At 54.1% G+C, this 11,415-nt stretch overlaps 1 long non-coding RNA gene across 2 annotated transcripts; it reads left to right on the top strand.

The window, feature by feature from the left end:
• Window positions 1–1,699: 1,699 nt before the first annotated feature.
• Window positions 1,700–11,186, top strand: LOC113598581 (uncharacterized). Of its 2 annotated transcripts, XR_008298206.1 has the most exons (4): window positions 1,700–1,858; window positions 7,944–8,207; window positions 9,379–9,566; window positions 9,972–11,186. It is a non-coding gene; the product is annotated as an uncharacterized LOC113598581 (long non-coding RNA). The 2 variants fall into 2 exon arrangements; XR_003419188.2 differs by lacking the exon at window positions 9,972–11,186 and having other exon boundaries at window positions 9,379–9,941.
• Window positions 11,187–11,415: the final 229 nt, after the last annotated feature.

Consider the following 11,415-nt stretch of genomic DNA (forward strand, 5'->3'; position numbering starts at 1 on the left):
GGTGGTGGTTGCACAACATCATGTGCTAGATGTCACTGATGGTCAATTTTGTGTTATGTTTATTTCACCGCAATAAAAAAAGAAGTTACAGCAAACCATATTTAAGGTAAGCAAGGATTAGCTACTGAGGCCGGGGACACAGAGTGGGTGATACAGCCACCGAGGGACAAAGGAAGGAAGTGACGGCTCTCAGTGCCCCCATATGATTCCTTATGGTGTTGGCACTCGCAGCGGCCTCTGAACACCTAACAGAATCCTACTGTTCCATCTGAATGGTTCAGAAAAGAGGGGGAGAAGAAAGTTCCAGCAGTTAGCCCGGAGGCTGGACTGTGTATGTTGCTCATTGCTTGGTTTCAGGCATAAGCACATTTATTTCCTCCCAGCCGTATTCCAGAAGAGATTTGAAGGAGTCACGTAAGACTGTAAGCACATCCCGATTGCCCTGGTCTTCTATCTCAGCTCTCTACTTTCTAGTATTTGGCAAACAAAGGAAAGGGCCTCTTCCGCACATATGGAGACGCGCTCTAACGAGACCAAGCCATGTGGCTACCATCACCCAAAAGCCAGAGATTAGATCTCATACCCCCTTTCATCTTGAGCAACAACTCAGACGTGAGGATGAACGTCCCAGAGACGTGCGCAGCACATAACGTTAAGGAACGATGATTTCATTTGAGCATGTGAACCTCTGCAGCCCCAGGTCCGCTGTCTGGAAAACACGCACGATCCGGGCAGTATGCTCATCGAGGCAAAATGCAGGCCAATTAAACTGAAATAATAGTGGGCTAACGTTAGACTTGCAAAGGCGACAGGAAGCCTATGTGTGTAGAGTTTGTATCAGGTGCACGCTTGTGTAAGGGACACGGAGGGAAGACAGAGACGCGGTATTCTGGGGGACAAGAGCCAAAGCCCCAAAGTCCAGAGACGTCTCCAGGAGATAGGAGGTAGTCCCTTAAAAGAATCCTTGGGTTTCTACCTCCGGGGAAATGGGATATGTGTACCTTTCCTTATTCCTTCGCAAAGTACAATCGAAGAAGCTAGACTGCACCAGGGTACCGGGGCAAACACAGGGGTCATGGAGGGGAAAGAAGGCAGTCCCACTTGGGACCCCAAGCCAAACAAGGTGTTGGGTTTGGGGCTTGGGGGGGTGCCTCATACTCCAAACTGGGCACTATAGGAGCTGACAATGCCAAAGGACACAAAGACCCAAGAGTCACTGCGAGCAAAGGACCAGGAGACAAGCAGCTGAAGGGGAATTTAACTAAAGGAGCCTGCGGGACGCTGGGCTCTTTGACTCCAGGAAATCTCTAGGGAGCTAGAAACGCCCCGCAGTTGGAGGTGAAGGTTCTTACTCCATTTCAAAACTGGATCCCATCTCCCTTTGACTCGAGGTTAGAAGCAGCCAGCAGCAGGGGACGCAGGAAGTCATGAGAATCTCCCGGAAGGAAGGGGGAAGTAGGAGAGAAGTGTGCTCCCGGGACACAGCGGTCACACTGGGCTGGAGTGCAGCCCCCACCTGCCCAGCTCTCCCAGTGCGGAGTGGCCCCTGAGCCGGAAGCTGCTGGGTAACGTGCGAGCGGGTTGCAGAGGCATGGTGGCCGGCAGGGCGAGGCAGACCCCGGGGGCAGGCCGTGCAGACTCAGCTCGGGCCGGCTGCCCTCGTGGGCGTGAGGGGAGCCTTGCGGACATGGGCAGCTCCCCGCGGCGGTCTCTTCAAAACCTGACCTTCCAGACTCTTCTTGTCTGCTGCGTAGACTCCCCATGTTCACCCGTGCGCACTGTGCAGACTGTGGAGGAGCTCGTGTGGGGCCTCTTGGCTGCCCTGCAGGCGGACCCCACGAGGAAGGGACAGTGCGAGGTAAGCTGTGTCCCCACGACCCCCGGTGAGATGCTCACGTCCCCAGGCGGGGTACCCCGCGACCTCCCCGTGAGCGGTCACGGCCTTGCAGTAGGACACCAGGCGGGGTAGCCGAGGGGTGAGGGAGGGTTCCCGGCTTGCACTGCGGGGAGATGGCCTCAGGCCGGGGGGACGGGCTGCCGGGTTGTTCCTGCCGGACTCGGCCCGCGCCCGGCTGGGCTCACTCCTCCCCCAACCGCCCTCGCCCCCCTGTGTGGCTCTTCCGGGTTCAATCTCTCACTTCCTTTCATCAGAAAGAAATTCCTTCTCTCTCGCTCGCCCTCTGTGTGGAAAACCCAAGGAAGACCCTGGCCTACCCCAACCGTCGATGACAGGACAGGCCTAGGTCGCGTGGGTGTCATCATCCCGGGGGTCAGGGGTCAGGGGCGCCCCCGGGGAGCAGGGGGAGACTTTCCTGGAGGCAAGCCTGGGTGCGGTGCTCAGAAGGGGACCTGGCAGACACGGGGGTTGCCTGCAGAGCAGATCGCCTGTAAAAACGGAAGGGCGGTCAGATGGGGAGATGCAGGGAGACTGAGGCCGGGAGTAGCCCCTGAGGCCTCGACGCCACCTGAGGTCAGGTGGACAGCAGATGTTGGGTGGAATCTGCTTCAGGAGAAAGTTACGGAAGGGTCCCAGACACCCACGGGGCCTCGGATCCCTCCGCGGTCAGGACCAGACTGAACAAAGAACACAGCCGAGCAGCGGCTCTCGGCACCAGCGAGGGCTGCCAAAGTGGTCACTGGCCTCCTGGAACTTTCTGGACCCTCCGCCTCATGTGCCCCCCCCCACCATGTTCACCCACAGCTGCTCCCAGAGGACGGGCCCTGGGCTTCAGGACCCTTGTCCCCTCAGAAGAGGAGGAACCCAGCAGACTCAGGAGCCCAGCTTGGGGCTGGGCCTCCCTGGCCGTTGGCATATTGTGAAGGGGGTAGGGGTGCCCATCGATCCAGAGGGGCCGTGCAGACCACATCAGTGCCTTAAACTGGGGCGGGTGAGCATCCCTGAGACCCTCATAGTCACGTCACTTGTCTCTTCTGAGCTGGAAAACTGGGATGGAGTCTGGCGGCGAGGGTCCCAGGGCACCTGCCTCTGGGCACCCCCGCGGGGGGTTTCCCGGCCCCTGGCTCTGCGGCACTGAGTCCTCGTGGAAACGCAGAAACCACCTAAACAAGCCTGGACCACCAGATGGCACCGATGCTGGACACACGAGGGACACCGGTGCTTTCCGAGGGCAGACGGGGGTGAGGAGGGCTAGCTCCTGCCGTGGGAAAGAGCACACATTCCACGGTGGGCTGAGGGCTGCTGAAGCTGGCCTGGGGTCTCTCGAGAAGAGACACGGGGATCTGGGCAGGAAGTCCAGCGGCAGGGCAGTAAGTCCTGTCCCTGAGCGCACGGTGCCATCAGGCAGAAACCTGGCCACTAGAGGACAGAGAAGCCACAGAGCTGCTTGCTAGAGGCAGGCGACCGGAGTGGGGACGGAGCCGAGGACCCTCCTGGTCTCATACGTCCACCACCCTTGATCGGAAACTTGTGCGGGAACGCGGGCTGCGGGGAGAGCCCTGTTGAGTGCATCCCTTCGGGAGCCCCCCAGGAGGCAGCAAAGGCCCCAAGACGTCGCGTCCTCATCCCGGGACCTGTGAAGATGAACGCAGCTGCAAAACCAGCGGCAGGTGCCCTCCCCCCAGATTCGACGCTCCGTGCACCGCTGACCTTCCGGATTTTTTCCTCAAAACCCGTCTGCCCTAAAAGGAACCAAGGTTCCTGGACAGTAGCTGATGCCATCCCTTGAGGCAGGAGAAGTCAGGAGGGGTCTGTGTACTGGGTCGAATAGTGTCCCCCCAGAGTTCACGTCCACCTGGGACCCGCAAATGTGACCTTGTTTAGGGTCACATGTGGTCTTTGCAGAGGCTTAGGATGAAGTCATTGTGGAGTAGCACAGGCCCTAAATCTGATGGCCGGTGTCCCTGGAAGAGGAGGGAAATCGGGGCACAGACACAAACAGCGGAACGGCCACGAGGACATGACGCAGAGCCCCAGCCCCTGTGCTGGCGGAGAGCGCCAGGAATCACCCACAGCCCCAGAAGTGATGAGGCCAGGGACAGCCTCCCCGGGGGCCTCCAGAGGGGGTGTGGCCCTGCTGCGATCTCAGTCGGGACTCTTGGCCTTTGGGGACCGTGGGGGGCAGGCTGCCACGGTGTTCCTGCGGCAGGCTGCCGTGGTTTGTCACGTTTGTTACGGCAGCCGCAGGGAGCGGGGACAGGCTGCCTGCCACACGCTGTTCCCGTGAGCATCACATACTGAATCTGTGAATCAATTTTTACTTCTTTGAGAAGATCTAATCTAATTAGAACCCACCTTCATTATTTTAAAATTTTTTTTAGACTTATTTATTTTTGATAGACAGAGACAGAGAACAGTGGGGGAGAGGCAGAGAGAGAGAGACACACAGAATCTGAAGCAGACTCCAGGCTCCGAGCTGTCAGCACAGAGCCCGACGTGGGGCTCGAACCTGCAAACTGCGAGATCATGACCCAAGCTGAAATCGGACGCTTAACCAACTGAGCCACCCAGGCGCCTCTACAACCCACCTTTAAGTGCTCAAGAAAAAGTGGTTTCAAAGTCACACTGACTCGGCTGAGCATTACTAAACAAAGTCCTCAGGTTTGTGACCACAGCCTTCTGTGTTCACAGAGCCTCTGATTTTGCAGAACCAGCAATAATCAGGGTTATGGCGACCCCATCACGTGATGGACTCGCTCACTTGTGCCAGAACTAATTTCCAAAACATCCGGGGCACTAGTTTCACAGTTGGGAGGCGGGGCAAAGATGCAGGAGGCTTGGGGTCCACCCCGATTTGCTCCAGGCCCCTGGCAGGGGGAGGGGGGGGGGACACAGGTAAGTAGGTGGTGGGAACCAGTTTGGGACGGGCTGAGGGGGGAGGGGACCAGCGGACTGGAGGGCCTGCCCCTGCCAGGGGGTGGATCACGGAAGGCTTTCCAGAGGCAAAGTGGCCGCACCAGCCTCCGGAGGACAGCAGTGGCGGCTCGTAGAAGATGGGGCAGGGGCTCGTCCCAGGGAGGGGGGCTTGGAGAAGGCTCTGGAGAGTGGGAGGGAGCGGCAGGCAGGGCAGGTGGGGCCAGAGCGGGATGAGCTGGGATGCCACGCTCTGGACACAGATATTTTTCTTCGGGAACACACAGAGCACTTCCAGTGAAAAAGGGGATGACTCCATCATGGATCTTCTCCCACCCACCCCCACAGCATTCCCGGGAAATCTATGTGTCACACGCACAGACAGGGTGAAGTAGGGAGCCTCCAATCTGCCTGGAGGTCTTCGGGTCCTCATTCAGAACCCGAGCCAAGCTGGCCCCCTTCTCGAGCCTGAACGCTCACTGTGCTTTTTCTAGGCATTTTTCATGCTGCCTTTGTGACCAACTGCACCCTTTTATATGCTGCTTGCAAATGCGTGTATATTCACAAAATAATGTACTGCGTATCACCACTTGAGAAGGTGCTAGGAAGCCTTGAGGAGGTGCTAAGTAGCCTTGAAGAGGTGCTAAGAGCCTTGAGGAAGTGCTAAGGAGCTTTGAGGAAGTGCTAACAGCCTTGAGGAGGTGCTAAGGAGTCTTGGGGGGAGTGCTAAGAGCCTTGAGGAAGAGCTAAGAAGCCTTGAGGAGGTGCTAAGGAGTCTTGGGGAGGTGCTAAGAACTCTTGGGGGAGTGCTAAGAGCCTTGAGGTGGCGCTAAGGAGCCTTGAGGAGACACTAAGGAACCTTGAGGAGGTGCTAAGGAGCCTTGAGGAAGTGGTAAGGAGCTTTGAGGAAGTGCTAAGGAGCCGTGAGGAGGTGCTAAGGAGCCTTGAGGAGGCGCTAAGGAGCCTTGAGGAGGTGCTAAGTAGCCTTGAAGAGGTGCTAAGAGCCTTGAGAAAGTGCTAAGGAGCTTTGAAGAAGTGCTAACAGCCTTGAGGAGGTGCTAAAGAGTCTTGGGGAGGTGCTAAGGAGTCTTGGGGAGGTGCTAAGTAGCTTTGAGGAGGTGCTAAGGATACTTGAGGTGCTAAGTAGCCTTGAGGTGGTGCTAAAGAGCCTTGAGGAGGGTTAAGAGCTTTGAGGAGGTGCTAAGAGCCTTGAGCAGGTGCTAAGAAGTCTTTGGGGAGTGCTTAGAGCCTTGAGGAGGCGCTAAGGAGCCTTGAGTAAGTGCTAAGAGCCTTGAGGAGGTGCTAAGAGCCTTGAGGAGGTGCTAAGAGCCTTGAGCAGGTGCTAAAAGCCTTGAGCAAGTGCTAAGAACTCTTGGGGGAGTGCTAAGAGCCTTGAGGTGGCGCTAAGGAGCCTTGAGAAGGTGCTAAGGAGCCTTGAGGAGGTGCTAAGTAGCCTTGAGGAGGTGCTAAGGAGCCTTGAGGAGGTGCTAAGGAACCTTGAGGAGGTGCTACGAGCCCAACTGGAGTAAATTCCACCTTTTTGGAAGAAAGTGTGAAATGCATTGCACTGAGTCCTGATGACCAGTGTGCCCGGATGCACACACACCAGCCCCACACCCCATCCTGTTCTGATTCCAGACCTCACACACGAGACTACCCAGGAGTTCGGCAGGTACGTGTCCTGAAAACCGCCAGCCAGGTGGGTCTTCTGGCTCCTGAACACAGTTTACCCACAAAAATTTCATTAGTTTCTCCTCGCTCGCCAGGAACAGAAGTTTCATTCTTTCTATTTGGTACAGCGGTGTTTCGTTTTGTCTGCTTTAGTGAAAATTCTCAGGATAAGCTGATTCAAAATAAAACAATCAGCAAGTTCGTTTTTGTGTGTGTTTTTTTTTTTTTTTTTTTTTTTTAGCCAAACCTAAAGCAGCTTTTCCATAACGGGTTACTTTTACCTGTTAATCTGCAAGTGACCATGATCAGAAAGGAAAAGTCCTCTGTCCCACATAGCTGAACTAGAGTGCTTTTATTTTCCTTCAGAGCTGAGACAGCACATTGTCCCTGGGTCACTTTATTATTTTTTTTTAATGTTTATTTATTTATTTTGAGAGAGAACACGAGCAGAGGAGGGGCAGAGAGAGAGGGCGAGAAAATCCCAACCAGGCTCTGAGCTGTCAGCACAGAGCCCAACATGGGGCTTGAACCTACAAACCATGAGATCATGAGCCAAGCTGAAGTCAGATGCTTAACCGACTGAGCCACCCAGGCACTGTCCCTGGGTCACTTTAAACAGCATTACCAAGATATTGAGGGCCTCAGTAATGCGTGCACAATAGACTTTAGGACTGAAATAATTACGGGTACCAAAACATGATTTTTCATGTCGATCAAATGAAAACACAAGTACATATTGAAACCGTGTACATAAACCCACATCTTGCGATCAGATTTTTCAAGAAGGTATTTCTCCCCTGTGACAGGGGGACTCTCCCCATTAGTATAAAAACCAGCTAACTGCCAATGTCCTGCTCATGTTCAAGGCAGCCTACGAGACAGCAAAATAAACAAGAAATGGGGCATCGTTTTGACTTTGAGATTAAATGATCGTAAGTCTCAGGAGGTGGCTCGCTGTCCTTGGGTCGGGCTCCTCATGGGTTCGCTTTGTAGTGACTAGAACCATCTTCCTATCTGACCTGGCAAGGTCATGGGTGTTAGAGGTCACGGAGGGTCAGGCTGAGCCGCTGTAATCCCGGAGGAAGGGGAACCCTGGCGCAGGCACAAGTTGAAACCACCTGCGGACGAAAAGAAGCTGGTACCTCTTCATCAGTGGGCCCGAGGGGGCTGCCTGCTGAGCACCCGGCTTTATCTCCGTCCTCTGGGGCCTGTCATAGGGTAGAGCTGGCTCTTGAGATGAGCGAAGGGGGGTGGTCTTGCTTGGGTCCTGGAACTCATGCTTTCATGAGCCCCATGTTCTCCAACCAGTGTTGATCTAACCACCTGTCCCGACCAGGAAGCCTGGGGACAAGGGGGTCTCTTCCTTGACAATTTCTGCATGACTTCGGTTGTCCTAAAGTTTTATGTGTTCCCCATCATCTCGGGCAGTGAATATACTATCAGTTTTTTATGTCTGTTTTAGCAAAGAAAACTATAATTGGGAAGTCACACAGAGCGTTGGGTGTTGAGGGACGACCCGCTTCTGTCCAGGACCATGGTTCCAGCCTCATATCTGAGCTTCAGCCGCCCAGACGCACACTGGGTTTCCTGGTAGCCCGTGGAGTACACAATCTTGATGGTGCCATCGGGGTATTCCCTCCTCTTGAAGCAGGACGTTTGAATCTCCCTCTGCCCGTTGCTGAAGACAATGGTTCTGTCGCCATTCCTGACGGGGAAGAGTAGCCTGGTAAGTCAGCCCCCTCGGCGGCCGGAGCTGCCCCTGTGCAGCACGTCGGGGCTGCGTGGGCATGAGCGAGGTCTGGAATCCTCATTCCAGACCTTAGTGAGCGAGGGCAGAGAGCGTGAACGGCCAGAGCAGGGGAGACGCACAGCGGGTTCAGGGTATTGACAGAAACTCGGTCGGGCTGAGAGCAGGTGCACTGGAGAATGACAGGGTGGTGGGCCTGCTCACGCAGCCTGAGATCCTAGGCTGGAAGTTTTACCTTGAAGGAGAGAGGCAGGGTTGCGGGGGACTGAGGGACCATGATGGATAACCGTTCAAGAAGAGTGACCCAGAGCCCGCGTAGACTGCCCTATGAGGAAGCTGGGAAAAGTCCATCATGACGTCGGGCCACGGGGAGCCGGCCGGGTGCCAACGGCCTCGGGTTTTACCCTCTGCACATCGGGCGTCAGGGAGGAGCGTGCCCTCGGAGCACTTTCTCAGTGTGTCTCAGAGAAGTTGTCCTGCTATCGACTCGGGTTTCTAGACGGGGGCATTCACTGAAGACTCGAAGTATTTTTTCGGTTGCAACTCAAGATGACCAAGGTCAGGGAAGAGAACAAAAACCAGTGTTTTCATTCATGTTCTCCATAGAGGGAACCAGATCAAAGTCATAGACAAAACCTCAGGGCCAGTGACATTATTTTCGATTATTACCCTTACACAAATACTTAGACTTCTACAAAAAGTTGAATTAATCTGAAGAAATGCTTGACCGTGCACACGTGTCGTGAAACTGGCCCTTCCACACTGACAGCTGTGCCATCAGGAAACACAGTCTCTTCGCATCCGTCACTCAGATGTTTCACTGTCCCATCCGGAAACACGGCTTCCTTTGAGCCACCAGGGTGGTATTTTTCTGTGGGAAACATGTTTTCAAAATGGCTCTCCCTAGTCTCCCTGCTGTATCTCTCAGCTGCTCGAACATGTTTTACGGCGACCCATCCCATAAAGGATTAGTATTCAAGACTCGATTTTGTATCCTGCTCTGCCATTTTTATCAGAATATCTTGTTCCAGACAGATTGACCGTCTTTGGTCTCATTAGAACACGAAATCTGTATTCTCCCAGCTTTGCTCAGATTATCCCCCCAGCTACATTTTTCCTTTCCTTCCATGTGTTCTCTGGCTCCTTCAAGGTAGAAAGTCGTCATCGATCCCAGAGCAGCTTGGGCTTCTGAACGCCTTTGACCCTTAACTGTTGTCAACCTTCACTTCTGGTTTTCCACAGTGACTCGGGGTGTCAGAGCAGGAAATGTGGTAAAGATCCTGACTCCCTCCATAGTGGCCTCCATGGACAACACTGACTTACAACCTGATGCAAGAGGTGGAACACTTAGGGATGTCTGGTGGGCTCAGTCTGTACAGCATGCAACTCTCGATCTCAGGGTCATGAGTTCAAGCCCCACTTTGGGCGTGAAGCCAAAAAAGAGGGGCGCCTGGGTGGCTCGGTCGGTTAAGCTTCCGACTTCGGCTCAGGTCACGATCTCACGGTTCATGAGTTTGAGCCCCGCGTCGGGCTCTGTGCTGACAGCTCAGAGCCTGGAGATGCTTCGGATTCTGTGTCTCCCTCTCGCTCTGCCCCTCCCCCACTCACACTCTGTCTCTCTCTCAAAAATAAACAAACATTTAAAAAAAAAGAAAAGATGTTGAATCAAATTTAATTGACCCATTTCTATTTGCGTTCTTAAAATATTCATTTGCTTCTTTTTGTTTTGTCAAACGTTGGCAGTTGCTGGCAGACAAGAGACAGCCCAAATATATGTGAGAAAAATAAATGTGGTGACAAATCTGACAACCGAAGAAAAATTCTACCATTAAAATAGTTTTTAGCAAGAAACTACAAAAGCTTGTTTTCGTGCGGTAATTGATGGCCCGCCCAGAAGAAATTGGGGGGCTCTTTGGAACAAGACTTTTGAACACTGAATTCATAGACTTCCCGGTACTACTCAATGGACAAGTCTGCTGATTTGTACGGATTTACAAGAATGCGTGCGTAACGCACAAGCACATCTATAAAATGGCAGGAAAACGAGGCCTTCGGCTCTGCTCCCGAAATGCCAATCATGGGTAGCAGTTTTGAAGGTACGGGACGTGCCTCCGAGGACAATAATAGGGCCTAGAATTCCCACGGAGAGAGAATGAAATACGGATCGTCAAAATACCTTTCTCTTTTGGGAGACCTGAATTAACCTCCATCAGTCACCTGAGACGGCACGTGTGGACTAGCAGGTGTAATGTTCCCTTCTCAAAACCTTGCGGAAGGTCCCTGAGGACAGCAATTGCTCTGGGGTCCACCTCTCCGCTCACTTGCCGGGTCAGAGCCTAAAGGACAGGTCGTGACAGTAAAGACCCAACGTGACCCAACGAGATACACATGAGCGTCGCTGGAAAGCACGTCGAGGAGAACATGAATGCCCCTGGACCGTCCGTGAGGATGTGTTTAACGATGACCTTGACTCTCTCAGCACCCGGCAGGTCAGACGCTCTGGAAACGGCCACTGCCACGTATCCAGTGATGCTAAATAAAATAACACGGAAACCCATGTAAACGAGCTCCCGCACTCCAGGCAAAGGCCACGCACGCACGGCAGCGGCCGCCGAGAAGCAGACGGAAGGGGAGCCTGAGCACGTGGTCTCCGCATCCCAGGCTCCGCACCTGGTGGCTCTGCTGGTGATCGGAGCTCATCCCTGCTTACAGACGACACACACAGAGGTCGCTCCCCGGACACAAGGATGAACTAGGAAACACCCACCCCGGGCAAGGGGAGCAACACCAGGAAAACTGCCCTCTTCTGAGCTTCCCGAAGAATCTGAGTCCAGATTGCCCCCAGACTAGACACCAGCCTGGAGGAGCCCCTGGAACCTCGGGCAGGAGCAGGCATGGAGCTTTCTGGATTGGCAGCCCCAAGCCGGGCCCCACCTGGGGATGGCCACCCAAGGCAAGCGGACACATGGAACCACAACCATGGAACTGGCCAGGGAGCCGCCGTGGGGAGCAAGAGCCAGCACAGCGGCACCATGGAGGCTCCGAGGCCACCAGCGTGATGTTACCAGAATCAGACCATAAAGTGGACGTGTGCGGAGTGGTTGAAGAATTACAAGAAGTTGAAAACAGGAGAGAAGTGATATTAGCCAAAAAAGACTAGGTTAATTTGAAAAATACCTAAATGAAG

Source organism: Acinonyx jubatus, chromosome B2, assembly GCF_027475565.1.
Source record: "Acinonyx jubatus isolate Ajub_Pintada_27869175 chromosome B2, VMU_Ajub_asm_v1.0, whole genome shotgun sequence".
Classification (NCBI taxonomy): domain Eukaryota; kingdom Metazoa; phylum Chordata; class Mammalia; order Carnivora; family Felidae; genus Acinonyx; species Acinonyx jubatus.